The sequence below is a fragment of the Oxyura jamaicensis genome, chromosome 6, assembly GCF_011077185.1.
Source record: "Oxyura jamaicensis isolate SHBP4307 breed ruddy duck chromosome 6, BPBGC_Ojam_1.0, whole genome shotgun sequence".
Taxonomy (NCBI): domain Eukaryota; kingdom Metazoa; phylum Chordata; class Aves; order Anseriformes; family Anatidae; genus Oxyura; species Oxyura jamaicensis.
In genome coordinates this window covers 762,800-776,199 of record NC_048898.1, presented here as the reverse complement: position 1 = coordinate 776,199, position 13,400 = coordinate 762,800, and the positions used below count along the sequence as shown (strand labels likewise).

Here is a 13,400-nt window from a genome sequence, read left to right as displayed (position 1 = left end):
AATACAAGAGTGTGTTACTGCTGTGATCCCCTGAATATTAATCAAATACCAAAGACGATCACATTCAACAGAGGAGGCACCACTGTTATGGGAATAACATCACCATTCATTTCTTGGAAGACTAACTGGGAAATTTAAAGTTTTATTAGCATGCCCAAAATCATGCATGCAGTTCTGACTTGGCATGCAATGGGGTTAAGAGTCTGACATTCTAAACTATGACAAACTTATAAGGATACAGGTTCTTCTGAGAACACAAATTTCATCATCTAAATCTCTGTGGTAGACTGTCCAGATGGGTACGTAGTAGAACCCAGGTTCTCTTCAGTCACAGAAGGGTTTGGGCTGGAAGGGACCTTAACAATCACCAAATCCCAGCCCTGCCATGGGCATGGACTCCTCCCACCAGCCCAGGCTGCTAAAGGGCCACCGTGAGCATAATGCTGTGACAGGAAATGAGCAACAAAACCACTGAAGTGTTTTTCCTGATTTTCCTAAGATTCAGTCTCAACAACTACACTGCTCGCCACACCATCGGTCACACCCAGGTGGAGCCTCCAAGCCTCCCTTCAGGCTGTAACTACTGCATTATGGCATTTCGTAAAGGCCCCTACAGCAGCTTGTGCAAATGAAACAAGTGGGGATGCTAAACCTAGATCCAGACAAAACTAGAGCCCCTCAAAGCACCTACGGGTGGACACCAGCTCCTCAGTGCTTCATTTCCAAATTGTTTGCTAACGTGGACGCAGCCCAGCTGCCTGCAGATCTTATGCATTGCTATGAGTTTTGTGGTTTTGAGCTAAGAGTATGATACAAGTATTTCAAGGACAGGATCCATTAGTGGATCACGTCTTCCTGGAAAAGAACTGGATGGGGCTTTCAGAAGCCCAAAACAGTCAGCAGGCCTTGCAGACATTATGCCCCTGTCATGGTGCTTTTCAAGTACGCCTCAGGGTTATATAGAGCACAGTTTTAATCCTTCAACATTTAAGATGCTTTCTATGTGTTTGATAGCTTTGGAGTTATTTCAACAAAAGGTACAACTAGGCATCAAAGGCCACCAGCACTGACCCCCTGCCACACGGGATGTGAAGCAGGCTGGCCTTCAAGTACTGTCTGCAGGAAGGCATGGGCTCTGATTGCTGCAGAAACCTGACTCCAGAAATTTAGTTTAACTTCACATACTTTATCACTCTAATTCCTTGTGCAGGCCAATCAAAACCACAAAAAGAACAGCTACGTCTGTGCTGGTTTTCCTTTCAGCAACAAAGAAGCCGGCAATCCGTAATGCCGACTAGATGACAGATACCCACTTTCCTCACTCGCTCCTTCTGTGCTACAGCACAGCTACTCTTTCTGTGCTGTGCCTTGACTAAGTACTGCTCTTCTGGTCTTAGCCACCCCCACAGGGCCCTGAAACCCTCATAACAAAGGCACTAATTATTAGCATTACTCAAACAGCATGCTGAAGAAGAAAGCATAATAAAAGCTTTCACATTAGTCATATCAACCAGCATTACAATTTCAGCCATTTCTTTCGTTCCAAGGCTCAAAATGAGGCTTTCTACCTGATAAAATAAAGCCAGCCTTTCAAGTGGAGTGTTTGTAAGAATGCCCACGAGAGACCGTAAGGAATTGAGGCACGGTGAGTGTCAGGCCGCCCCTGTAGTTTGGTGGCCCACAGCAAGAAAGTGATGCTTTTCTTACAGGAATCGAGCACTGTGAAGGATTTGAAAGGATCTGGGAAACTTGGTCTAAACGATAGCAAAGGAGCACCACAGAGGCTAAGAAAATCGACCACAAGTCCATTCTGGGGAGAAGCAGCGGAACATATATGAGATGAACCGGCTTGGGGATTTTGTGAGCCCAACAGGGGTACATAACCCCAGGGGTACATCTGAACCAACAGCTACATGGCTTCAAAAGCCTCTACCCTTCAACAGAGAAATATTGGAGAAATTAAAGTTCAGGGGCCCACCACGTCATTCAAATGCTCTTAACAACAAAAATACACAGGCATTAGAAGGAAAAGCACAGTGGCCACATTAGCAGCAGTTTCATCCCTGCCACTTCTCAGCATCTTAGAATTCAGTATCTCCATAGAGCAGCCTGCATACATACTCAGTGACACGTGCATACAACCGAAACACGTATTATTATTTAAGGATGATTAGTTAAAATGTGACTTCCAAAACAGACAACCTAGTATGGGAGAAAAACACCTCCTGACATCCACAAGGAGTGCTTGTTGAAGGAGAAGGTACCTCATGAACCAAACTCCAGGTTTTCCAGTGCATTCACATCAAACCAAACTATGCTTTGTAGTTTGTAATCACAGAATCACAGAATAGTCTAGGTTGGAAGAGACCTCCAAGACCACCGAGCCCAACCTCTGACCTAACACTAACAAATCTTCCACTAAACCATATCCCTAAGCTCTACATCTAAGCTGCAAACCTTTTCAGCTGCAAATATTCCATCCTTCCCCCCAAAAAAACAAAGCTTAGCTTGATGTATTTGAAAATTAGTTGATACTAAAAATACATTGTCATAGCTACAATAAGATTTACTCTAGTTTCCTGCAAGACAATATTTGTCAGTCTAATAATTTAAAAAATTATTCATGCAATGTAGATTACCATTCCGCATACTCGCACATGCCAGGCCTTCAGCAACTTACACATTATTTTATTACACAGTTTTCTTTCAATGTAATTCACAGCTGAAATTTCAGGTAAATAGATTTTTTTCTTTTTGTTTTTATATGAAATGAAACTAAAAGCATAGAAATTAGCTTACAGTTCACAACTGATCCGTAACTAAGAATTTTCTGAACTGCATCATTCCTTAATCACAACTGTTAGTATTTGAAGACTGCATCTATCACAGACGTGTTAATACCCAAGACTACCTATTGGTACACAAAAAGATATTAAAAATGGACAAAAATACACTGCTTCAAGTAAGTGGTTTAAATAAGATGCAGCAGTTTCATTACCTTTCCTTTTGAAGAGCATTTAGTCTGCATTTTCTGATTAAAATTTCTAATAGAAAGAAGCTGCAAACAAAAAAGTCTACAATATTTATAATGGAATAGACATATTCCAAGTGACCCTGCTTTAGGAACGGGACATTTTCATGAATATTTACTTGGTGCTGAATTGAATGGCTCCTAATGTAGAGGGTCATTCAGAGCAGACAGTAGTAGCTGTCATCTTTTACCCTCCAGAGATAGGAATCTGGCACTATGCGATTAGTATTTTTATGACAAAATAACGACCAAAAGCATCGGGGACTAGATGAACAGTTTAAAAAAAATAAAAGGGCGCAATCCTCTGGGGCACATCCTTTCCCCGATGAGTTTAAGCCCACCACAGTAACTAATAAGGCAACAGTAGGAACAAGCTAATTGCATCCTAATTGCAGAAGTCATGCAAAAAGCACCTTAAGAAGTTTGCTAAAAACATACATACCACGCACAAAGTGGCCTGCCTGGTTGCAAACACCCCTCAGAAGAAAAGCACATAAAGGTGCAAAATTCACATGCTGCCAGCCCCATATGGGGACTGCCCCAGTCCCCCGACCTCAGCAACACTACCAGCTCCCCCAGCAAGGCAGACTAGCAGCTCGGGAGCAGCAAAATGCCTGCAAAACATGCATCCATGGTTTCTGTCGCAGCAGATGGGCTGGGACTTTATTGCAGTGGCCGTCAGATGCAGAATCCAGCGCAGCATTTCGCTCAAAACCCTGCTTCTCACCTGTCACCTATGCAAGCTAACATGAAGGCAGAAGATAAAAACTTTGCTTTGTAGCAGATGCAACAAAACTATCTCAAATGTTACACAGCCCTAAGTAAGAAGCAAAGTTAATGCTACAGTAATTTGCAGCATATACAGCAATACACCAAACCCTGTATTACAGCCCCTTGTTACTCTGTCGGTAATTTACATTTTACAAAGAGCAAAATTAATATCATCTCAGTCTCTTAACACACAGCAAAAATATACATTCTCTAAGCTAGATTTGTGCTTTCAAGCAGATAAAATAAATATTAGAACAAAAAGTTAAACTTTGTCAAAAAAAGGTCTTATTTCAACATTGGAAAAACCTGCTCGCTGAGTTTAGGGAAAAGAAGAATTTAAGGGCAGATGGGAAGGCTACTGCAATATACACCTAGGGAAGCTAACAGAAACTCAGAGCCTGCTTTGACATGTACTGCTTGGGTACAGACAGCCTCAGTTTGCAACAGAATCAGGATGAACCTCAGGCTCAAATGGAGAACAGAGGAGCATCAAGAAAAACAATAAATCAAGAGTTCAGTTAAACAACACTAACAAAGAAGACTTGGAAGCAGATTTGAATGTTACTGTGTTCATGAGTATAACAGCACAGCTATCTATGTACCAAAACCGTTTTAAACCATCACGCTGATGCAAACAAGAAAGATGAAAAGCAGTGTAGTAGGCAAACAGGCTGGAAGATGTCTCCAGAGAAAAATGAGGAAAAAAAATAATAATAATAATAAAAAAAAACCTCTAAGAATCTTTCCTTAGCTGTTCCTCCCTCTGAACTTTAAAGAAAACTTATTGTTAGGAACTTTTACTCCAATACTGATGTGGGGGTAAAAAGGTAACTGTTTTTGTAGAGCCTCCCCATCAAGAGTCTGCAAACTACTAAAAATGACCCAAAGCACCATATTTAGGAGATAAACAACTATAGGCATTTGACCAGAGGCACCTCACCTGCAGGGCTGAATGTTAAAGCAGCAGAAGTGCAGCTCCCTATGAGGTGATGACTTGGTATTTACACTGATAGGGTAAAGCTTGCTCAGCACTACTAGGATCAATAGTATCTTTCTTGTTCTGTTCCTTCATTGCTGTAACAACATGTGCTAAATAAACAGAATAGATGTACATCATTTATATCTAACCAACAATTAAAATATATTAAGCCTATCTGAAGGTATTTACGCCCCGTCTCTACTTTTGGAAACTTCCCTATCAATACCTTCCCACTGAGTTCAGCTCATTTCAATAGGTATGAAACATGGAAAACACTGACTGCCTCTCATCCAGAATATGACGGGCCACACAAGAGCCCAGGCGATTCCTACCACAGTCGTCTGCTTGAAATCCACACCGTGAAATGTTTGAAAGTGTTTACTTCTACAAAATGTGGCTGTGGAAAAAAAACACTTCTTTCCAAAAAGAGAAAACACAGCCAAGCATTAGGCCTGCTCCAGCTTTCCAGAAGCTATTCAGTGGGATACAAATACACTGCAAAAAGTGCTCAACAAAATTCTTAGGAATTTTTCTCTTGCTTATGCCTGGACATACCTCCATTTCATACAGGGGGATCCATTCTAACTGACACAAGAAGCAAAGACCGCAAATTTCTCACAGATTTGGGAAGGCTCTTTGCTCAAAGCCCACATTCACAGTGTGTATATACAGTATACAGTATATATATGTATATATATATACAGTATACACAGTAATACACAGACACAAAAGTCCTGCCATAAAACTGCTGCTGCTTGCTATACGATCATTCAATCCACCAAGCAGCCTGTATGGCCTGCACAGCCATATACTTATCTGGAATCTTTATCATCTTGCTTCTGGTTATGAATACAGTCACACAGCCAGTTATATGAACAGAGGTCTAAAAATAACAGCCTAAAAATCATAAAGGCTTCAGTGATAACAAAGTGACTGTCAACAAAGAGAGCAATTAAAATCTCTTCCTTGCACTGTTAGTTATTGTAGGTATCTCCTCTGTTCCTGCAGAAGAAAGAGACAGAAAGTAGAACTCAGGTTATTATTTGATCCCTCAACCACCAACTTCATCTCTGCCAGAAGGTAGTTTTGAAACAAAAGTGTTTATGTTGTAATAAAATTATTTTTGACAAGTCAGTTACAGAAAGGTGGAGGCCTCCCTCAGCAACTGCCCGGGGAGATTTTGCATTAAAGGCTGGCAGCACAGTAACAAACACTTGCAGGATAGGGCAGCATACACGTCTTGCACGACAGCAAGGCACTAGAAACACCGGCTTTCTGGAGTACATAATACTGGATAATGTCTTTAAACAATAAAGCCTGCAAATGAGTAAATGGATCCTCTTTTAAGACTCGCACACGCTCCATATTAGAAGAGCACTACCGAAAAGACCTTTTGGTAAAAATCTCAGTCTTGCTTGTACTGTAATGCCATTAATAACTAATAACTCTGCATTAGCTGTTTGTTTTGGCTATGGATAAAGACCACTTTAAATGTTTCTTAAAGGGAAACTTAAATATAACTCCAGAGAGCTATTTTTGACTAACTAACTGGAAATAGAGTAGGACTCAAGTCCAGGACTGAAGAACATGGAGACGTTTTACTATACTACTGATTTTTTTCATAGCACTTGCCTTTCCCACAACATACAGCCCCCAGCATGGCTTCAAGTCGCAAGAAAAAAATTCTGAGAGGGATCTTAAACATCTTCGGCTGAGACCACTACTGCACAGTTGGATGGAAAAATATGTTCTACAGAGGAATACACTAAAAAAAAAAAAAACTGACATTTTGATTAAAGAGACTAGCAACAGGGAAAGCAACTGTGCACTGATCTAAATCTTTTTAAAAAGGAAAATAAACCCCACATTTACAGCTTGCTTGTATTTAAATACGACTTATAGTTGCAGAATAGAGGAGCTCTGTCGAGAACGTGTCGATCAGACAGCTCCAGTTAGGATTTCTAAATATATCAGTAAAACATGCAGATCATTTACACTGTTGCTTATTATATCATATTTTGGCATTTGATATTTAAGAAGCAAAATAATTTAAGGAAAAGAATGCTAAACTCTCCTTTCACCTACACTGAAAAGTGTTGTTTGGATAAAAATATGGTAGGCAAGTGATATGGTTTGGGTTTTTTTGGGGGGGGTTAACTGCAGTATTTTAACATCTCACCCCACATATCTTAATTTAACACCCTTTTCTAGGCTAGTATTTTGCATCCTACAAAAGAACAGCTTTAGATACTGGAAACACTGGCACTCTCAGTAAGGGAAAGGCAGCTCTTACCAAGCATAATTTGCCTACTTCTGAAATGGCTGACACTTCTCAGGAACTCCCACACGGGCTTCACTTTGAGAAACCATTACCAGTACCTCCAAACAGGACTAAGACTTCGTTAGGTGAAGGAAACGGTGTGAGCTGTGGGCAGCTAACCTGGAAAAACATGGAAACACGTAGCAAGGGCATGGTGAAGAGGGATGGGACGTCCCTCAGATGGTTACATGGCTGGCCAGAAAACAGTGGTCTCTTGAGGGGTGTTATTCTCACACATCTCTCAGTTTTGGTGCTCACATCCAGCGTGACTGTGCCGGAGACTTTTCACACCAACAGAAATAGCAGAGAAAACATATGTAGCCATATGTCGCAATGCCAAGGGATGAAGCAACAATCCAAACTCCTCTGGGAGGCTTCAGCTGGCAGACTGAACTGTGGAGATCCAGACAACACATCTTGAAGATCGCAACAGTGTATCTTGAAAAGAACCACCTGCTTACTTTAAGGGCAAGAGTTTCTCCATCCATCAAGCAATTACACACGGACACTTCCACTGGTGGCAGCTCCAAGCAGTGAGCTCTGGCTGGAGACAGGTATCAGGAGCCTAGCTAAATGGCAACTAAAACAGTTCCCCAAAGTTTATTAGCATATTTGGAGGTCTGCATGGCTTCATAGTGATAGATGAACATGTAGACAGAGAACTGCATTTAGATGCCCTGGAGAAGAAAGTCACTGATAGCTGCTACAGGGATGGACTTCACCCTGGTGGAATAAGCAGGAAACCTGCCAAGTGGATGATAACCTAATTTAAATAGATGCAGAAATCCAATTAGAGATCCTCTGAGCAGAGACAGCTCATTCTCGTCTCTTGGATTAGAGGCTACAAACATGTTGCAAGCTTTTCTAAATGTGCTGTTGTCCAGGCAAAATGAATGTGCTCTGCAAAAGCACTTTGCTCCTCCTCAGCAGAAGAACAACAGGGAAAGCTATCACAACAGTGTAAATATATAGCTGCTTCCAATGTAAGTTTAGTGCAGGGCTTCACAGGGAATGTGATTTATGGAAAAAAGTGACGGAGATTTAACGTCACTTACTGATTCACCTAACACTTCTGATGGATGCTACTGTCACTAGAAAAGTTCCTTCAGCCCGTCTGCTTTTCTGCTGCCTGGCAAAGTCCCTGGTTTAAATGCTATAGGTGCTCAAGAGCAGGACACAGACAAGCATTTGGAGTCTCAGTCCTTAAATAAATAACGTTCGGGATTTTAGGGAGAAGCACTTCTTTCTTTAAGGGTCAGCAAAAGGACTGACGTTAGCAGCCATGCTTTAGGATGTAAATATTTGGAAGATGTATGGGATTATCTGCACAGCACTCTCGCCCCAGCCGAGCGCCAAGGAGCAGGCTGTGGGGACGAACAGGCGAGCGCTGCCGATGCATCTGCTTCCAGAGAGGTCACCTGGGGATACAGCAATCGTGGGAGCCACGGGAGCACCATCGTGCAGGCTCTGTCTAGCCTCCTAATAAACCCGATTACAGCTGGGCAAGCACCTTTTGGCAGACAGCATGAACTCTACGGAACCCGGTCAACAACTTTGTAACGTTTAAATGGAGAAAGAACAGCAGCAGGAAACTCAAATGGCATCCACGGAAAAACAGTGAGGCTGGGGCTCATGGCAGACATTCAAAGAAATCGCCCCAATTGTCACGTATACTGTATCGAGACAAACTCAAGGGATACCTGCAACCTATTCTGCCCCATCCAGCCAAGCATAAATGCAAGTCAGAAAAGTTAAAATAACTGCTCTGAAGAGTAACAGTGGGAAATATGACATCGGAAGGATACCGAGTTCAAGTGGAAGGCAAGGAAAAGATTAAGTGATTTTAAAGACTCTAGGAAATGGCCCTTCTTTGATCAAAATAACTGCCCTCCAGGGGCTTTGAATGTTTCCAGGAATTTCAGCCTGAAAGCACACCATCAGGAAAAACATCCTAATTCTTGCAAAGAGGAAGGTATTTTTGCAAAAGCGGCGTAGTAGTAACCTCACATTTTATGGCATCGCTTGCCTTCAGGAAACACTAACAGGAATGGACCTGTATGAAAATAAAAGGAGGATGCAGCACCATAAACACATACTGCCAAGCTAGAGCCAAGGAACAGCATGCCCACCTGGGAAATCATCCCTCTGAGCAAGTTTTGGAGATTGCCCCTGCAAGCAATTGCAACCTATTGGTGTTCCAGCCTAACAGCAAAGCAAGCCATAATCCCAGCACAAGAAACACTGAGGTATTCCCAAGAGAAAGCTCTGCTCTTTACAAGCATGGCTATTTCAACCAGAAACAAGAGCACCTCTTGTTTCTTTAGTATAGACTGCAGCGTGCATTAAGCAGATTGCCATTCTACCTCCTTCAGCAAGCCAAGAAAGCAATTCCTTTAATAAGACAGGAATGCTCAAGATTCATTCCACTGAGATGTGAGTGATGGGAGACATACGTATTTGCCATCACAGGACAGGCTCTGCAGACAGCAAACAAGGCTCTGTTCTCAAAGGCAGGGTGCATGACACCCAACTGCAGCTCAGTGCTGTCGCATCAGGGGATGGAGGGAATTCCCTGTCAAGCACCGCGAAAGCACCGAGTGAACACGAGATGGGATGATGGCAATACAAGCACAACGTAAGAGTCAACAGACACTGATTTGGTAGTAGGTAAATCCTCAAATGCATACAGCAACGAGAATTTGAAAGTGCAAACAATCCTGTTAGAGAACGGTAACAGTAACTCAGTCATGTTTGTTTCTCCCAAAATACTTACAACGTCGCACACAGTAGATGGATGGGTTTGTTGGGTACCGACTTAAGAGCATGGCTGCAGCATACGCTATAGCTGCGGGCAGTTATCAACGCCCTTGCTCCCCGTAACCTACAGTGAAGTAGTGCCACCAGCCTGCTGCTTCAGAGACGGACACCTGGAAGGCTGTAAACAGGGCTCCTCAAGGGGAGAAACAGCCCTGAAGGCTGGGAACTGACAGAAAGCACGCAAGCCACAACGGAGCACAGAACTAAGTTACGCTTATCTGCAACATATGAACAGAAAACTAAGTTTGCTCACAGGCCTAACGTACTTCATGTTTATTTTCTTTTCCTTGCATTACTATCCTGTATTTACTTTCCACTTTCCCAACACCCTTATGTCTTAGCACCTTCCCACACCACCTTCAAAAATCAGAAATGCCTGCTTCAAACATGACAGCTTCGGATCATCTTTCTTCTTCCTTTAAGTACCTTACTTGACATTCCTAGGGCATCACACCACTGTTTCCTTTTCTCTTTCCCTCTACCACTCAAATCCTCCACCAGGTTTGACGAAACTGCAGCCTGCAACAGGAGACAAGCAGACAGCTGAGCCTCAGGCCAGGAGGCAAAGGTCTGAAGGAAGACACGGCCAGCCTGGAAACAGAGCCAAATGGAGACAGGGGCCCCAAGGCTTTTACCTGGAAAAGCACAGAGGAAGCAACCGAGGTACTCGCATTAGATTTGGAGGGAAAAGGGGGAAAATGCAAACAAAAATGTGGGAGGTGTGTCACTGAGATGGGAACCGCAGTCCTCCCTACACTGCACACACAGTTCTCCAGGGAACCAGCCGGTTTCCTCCGTCCCAAACCCTGATAGGGTTAGGGATGCAGTTTTGTTCACTCTGAAAAGCACCTCTACAATTATCCCACATTCTCAGTTTGTTCCACAGTCCACAGGCTGCATTTTGGAAATATTTACATGAAGGGATACACAGAGAGAGCTAACAAGAGATGGAGAAGATACGCATGCCAAGGAGCTGAGTTATTTTGGTGTAGGAAACAGGAACTACTGCAGAGAGCTGAAACAATTTAAAATCCCATTTAACCCTGACAGGCCTAAAGAATGTTACTTAAATGACACCTAAGTGCATTTTAAAGACATCCAGACAGTTCTTTGCCCCAAAGTCAAAAGCAGATACAGGCTCTTGGCATATATGTTAATACACCACAAATTCAAGTACAGAACAGGGCTAGGAAGGTGAGCCCAAGCGTATGTTAAACCAAACAGCCATGAAAGCAACCGACACTGAGACTCTTGGAAAAAAAAGCTCCCCTGTAGCAAGTTTATGGAACAAAAGCACCCAAACCTTTGAAGCAAGTGAGCAAATAGCAGAACTTTCAATTTTGGGTGCTTTTATGGTTGTTTTTTTCCAATCTAAATTCAGCCTATTATCTCCTCTCTGCCAGCAAACAGCAACAGCAGCCAGAGCTGAAAGACAACTCCGTGACAGCAGCGAGGCACAGCAGCCCGTCTCTGCGCGCCTCATTGTTTGCTTGCCTAGAGACCCGCACTTCTGTGCCTGCCTTCACAGCAGGTTTGAAACCTTTTTTTTTTTTTTTTTTAAATCGACTTCAGCTTATTTGCTCCAAACCATACACTGTGCAGGCCACCCACTGGTCATGCAAGATTCACCTATTCTAAATGAAATTGCTCTGGTCAAATGCACTTTAATTTTACCTGTGTCTCTATGAGGCAGATTCACTCCAGAAATGAAAACTCTTGGCACTTCTCCATTATGAAACACTGAGAACAGATATCCACCTCTTGCAATTGAGGTAACTGATCAGTTTTGCCTGCTTGTCTCAATTTTCACCCCCTGTTACAATAATAAAGTTACCAGTTATTTACTCATCTTTAATCCTGGTGTTCCTGAATACAAAAGCTCTCTACAATATTAGGTGTAATGTTCCTAAGGTGATGCTAAACTCATCATTAAAGACTTGGCTTACTGCATTTTTCCTTCTCTACAGCACATGATTTTAGCAGTTGTGGCAGTAATATTTCAAATCACAACAGTTCCTTCCTCCTGTGCTGTAACTCATCAATATTTTTGCTAAAAATCAAAGGTAGAGACCTTAGGAACCCAACAGTCAGTTTTCATCTGCCAGTTTTACGTATATGTCTCCACAGTTTTTTGGCAGTGATCTGAGAGAGCTGATATATTCTGTGCTTTTCCGTCCAAATCCTATTTGGACAATCTGCCTTTCAGGTCAAGGAATAAAATCCAGCAATTCCTACATATGGTGAATAATAAATCTGCATGCTACTTTCTGAGCTTTTATTGCAATAGGGACACAATGCTGTTCCATTTATAAAGGTCAAGTAAACTGCATGCAGTCTGCGGAGCTCTAATATCTCCGTATTATTAAAACGGAACATTTAGACAGCCCCTTTCAGAGAGGAAAAAAATCTCAATAATATTTTTGTCCCTCCAATCTCAGTTGAGGTATGCACACAATTTTGTGTACGCTGAGTAGAATATGACAATGAATGTTTATTTGTTCTTCATTTGAATTACGACAACTGTTATTTTTGAAACACTCTATAACATTTTAACAGGTCGTTTGGATAAGCCACAGCTATAAATCCTGCTCAGTTGTCAAGCAAGGAAAAAGCTCTGTATTACCTTGTGGGCAAGAAAATAAACTGCCCAGATGGCAAAGGGGGGGGGAGGGGGAGGGAGGCTAGGAGGGGGTTAAGTGGTGCTTAATACGCTTAACCTGGGTGCCCAGAACAAAATAGTTGCCTTCAGCCATCCTCCTGGTAAGGAACGATGCCCACACTTTCACACAAATTGTTGAGGAGGTCACACAATGACTAGACAACACACAAAGCCATTTTTTTTCCTCAAAGCTTCCTCAGCTTTGCTAAAGAAGCGAAGGTTTTCTAATCCTTAAATCATGATTTCAAATTAAACAGTACTTACAATCATATTGATGACTGTGGAGCAGTAAAATGCAGAGGCCTACGCACACGACCACTTTAATTGCATAGCTAATAGCACCCGCGGAGATGCTAGGACTGCAAATAGCCCTTCCGGACTCCAAGAAAGGCAGCAAATGAATGATCAAACAATGAAATCCTATCAATCTAAACCAATCTCTCTAACAGCATTTACAGCTAAAAGCTGAAACTTGCTGCAAACCCCGAAAACATACAGGATTCCTCACCTGACCCTGGTTTTTGAATTTCTGATAACATTTCGTCTTTAATGTTCTGCTACCATGGCCTCCAAGGCCCGGCGAATGCTGAGGGCTGTGCCGCGCTATCAAGCCAATATCAAAGAACACGAGTGCAACCAAACACACAGCAGAGGAAGATATCTCCCCAAGCTTCAGTTCTACGGCTGTCATCTTTCTCCCCCAAGCAGTTCAGAGAAATCTATAGAGCCAAGAGAGGTCAAGGCGAATGAAAAGTGCCAGACAGAATTATGACTTGCAGGTGCTCTAATTTCATGGTTTGGACAGGTACGCCCAGCACACCCA

The 13,400-nt window shown here is 42.4% G+C and overlaps 1 protein-coding gene across 2 annotated transcripts in view; it reads right to left on the bottom strand.

Moving 5' to 3' along the window:
* The window catches only part of PRKG1 (protein kinase cGMP-dependent 1), a 466,513-nt gene that overhangs the window by 409,833 nt on the left and 43,280 nt on the right, over nt 1-13,400 (bottom strand). The gene's annotated exons all lie outside the window — the stretch shown is intronic.